Genomic DNA, 2,332 nt, shown 5'->3' on the forward strand with positions numbered 1-2,332 from the left:
TTGATTTCCCTTTGGTTTTCGAAAATTTTGGTTTGGTTTTCTAAAAAATTTTAAGTTTGGTGTTCTTTCTTCATGTTCTTGGGTTCTTGTGAGTCTTCAAAGTGTTCTTGAGTTTTCCTTGTGACTTGATCTTAAAATTTTTAAGTTTGGTGTTCCTTGGTGTTTTCCCTCCAAAATTTTTGAAAATAAGGAGCATTAGATCTAAAAATTTTAAATCTTGTGCTATCTTATTGTTTTTCTCTTTCCTCTTAAAAATAAAAAAATATCTTTTCTCTCTATTTTAAAAACAAATTTTCGAAATATATTTCTAAAATTTAGACTTTTATTTCTATGGGCTTGCAGAAGGAGCTCAGATGTCTCTTGATTACTCAGCTGGTGGATCTATTCACATGAGAAAGACAATTGAAGAGGCTCAAGAGCTCATTGATACAGTTGCCAGGAATCAGCATCTGTACCTAAGCAACAACCCTTCCATGAATGAAGAGGTTAAAACAGTAACTGCTGAACTCAGTCCTGTAAAACAAGCTGCTGAATTCAATCAGCAATTGGACTTTCTAACAAAGCAACTAGCTGAATTTAAAGACAGGTTACAAGAGACAAGGATGGCTAATATACATATGGACGAACAGTTTAAGCAAACAAAGCAGCAGCTGTCAAGGCAAATAGCAGAAGAATGCCAAGCAGTTCAACTAAGAAGTGGGAAAACATTAAATACCCCACCTCAAGGCAGCAAAAAGCTAAGAAATGAGCAAACCACCCAAAATTCACCTGAGGACAGTAAGAGCCCAGGGAAAAGTAATTCTGGAACTAAAACACTAGAAAATTAGTGGAAGGCTGGCGCTGAACGCCCAGACCATGCTCATGACTGGCGTTCAACGCCAGAAATAAGGCAGGACTGGCGTTCAACGCCAGAAATGGGCAAGGATCTGGCGTTGAACGCCCAAAATGGGCAAGATCTGGCGCTGAACGCCCAAAATGGGCACAGTTCTGGCGTTCAGACGCCAGGAGAAGACAAGGAGCTGGCGTCCAGTTTCACTCCAGCTTCTAACTCTGGCACTCAATTGCCAGTGAGGGATCAGACACACACAAATGCTGATAACAACCCCTCTAAAAAGGCTTCTTCAACCACTTCTGTAGGCAATAAACCTGCAGCAACTAAGGTTGAAGAATATAAAGCCAAGATACCTTATCCTCAAAAACTCCGGAAAGAGGAGCAGGATAAGCAATTTGCTCAATATGGAGGCCATTTCGGAGGTGAGCGAACAGCCACCAAGGTCCTCCAATGTGGCTTCTATTGGCCCACACTCTATAAAGATTCTCGAGAGTTTGTACGTAACTGTGACAGTTGCCAAAGAGCTGGCAATCTACCTCATGGTTACGCCATGCCTCAACAAGGAATCTTGGAGATTGAGTTGTTTGACGTATGGGGAATTGACTTCATGGGACCTTTCCCACCATCATACTCAAACACTTATATTCTGGTGGCAGTTGATTATGTATCAAAATGGATTGAGGCCATTACCACACCCACCAATGATACTAAGACAGTGTTGAAGTTCTTCCAAAAACATATCTTTAGCAGATTTGGTGTCCCTAGAGTACTAATCAGTGATGGGGCACTCACTTCTGCAATAAACAGCTTTACTCTGCCATGGTTCGGTATGGAATTCGCCACAAGGTGGCTACTCCATATCATCCACAAACTAATGGGCAAGCTGAGGTCTCTAACAGAGAATTAAAGAGAATCCTAGAACGGACAGTAAATACCCGTAGAAAGGATTGGGCACGGAGCTTGGATGATGCTCTGTGGGCTTACAGAACAGCATTCAAGACCCCTATAGGGACCTCTCCATACCAACTGGTGTATGGTAAGGCATGTCACCTGCCCGTGGAACTGGAACATAAGGCCTACTGGGTAACCAGATTCCTAAACTTTGATGCCAAATTAGCAGGAGAAAAAAGATTGCTCCAGCTAAATGAGCTAGAGGAGTTCATATTCACAGCTTTCGAAAATGCCAAGCTTTATAAAGAGAAATAAAAAAAGTGGCATGACAGAAAGCTGTCATCTAGAATCTTTGAATCAGGACAGAAGGTTCTGCTGTTCAACTCTAGACTCAGGCTATTCCCCGGGAAATTGAAATCCCGGTGGAGGGGACCATACGTGATTACAAGTGTATCTCCATATGGTTATGTAGAGCTTCAAGATATTGACTCTGACAAGAAGTTCATTGTTAATGGACAGAGAATCAAGCACTATCTAGAAGGCAACATTGAGCAAGAATGCTCAAGGCTGAAGCTAGATTAAAAGCTCAGCAAGGTCCAGCTAAAGACA

The sequence above is a fragment of the Arachis ipaensis genome, chromosome B06 (genome assembly GCF_000816755.2).
Source record: "Arachis ipaensis cultivar K30076 chromosome B06, Araip1.1, whole genome shotgun sequence".
NCBI lineage: Eukaryota > Viridiplantae > Streptophyta > Magnoliopsida > Fabales > Fabaceae > Arachis > Arachis ipaensis.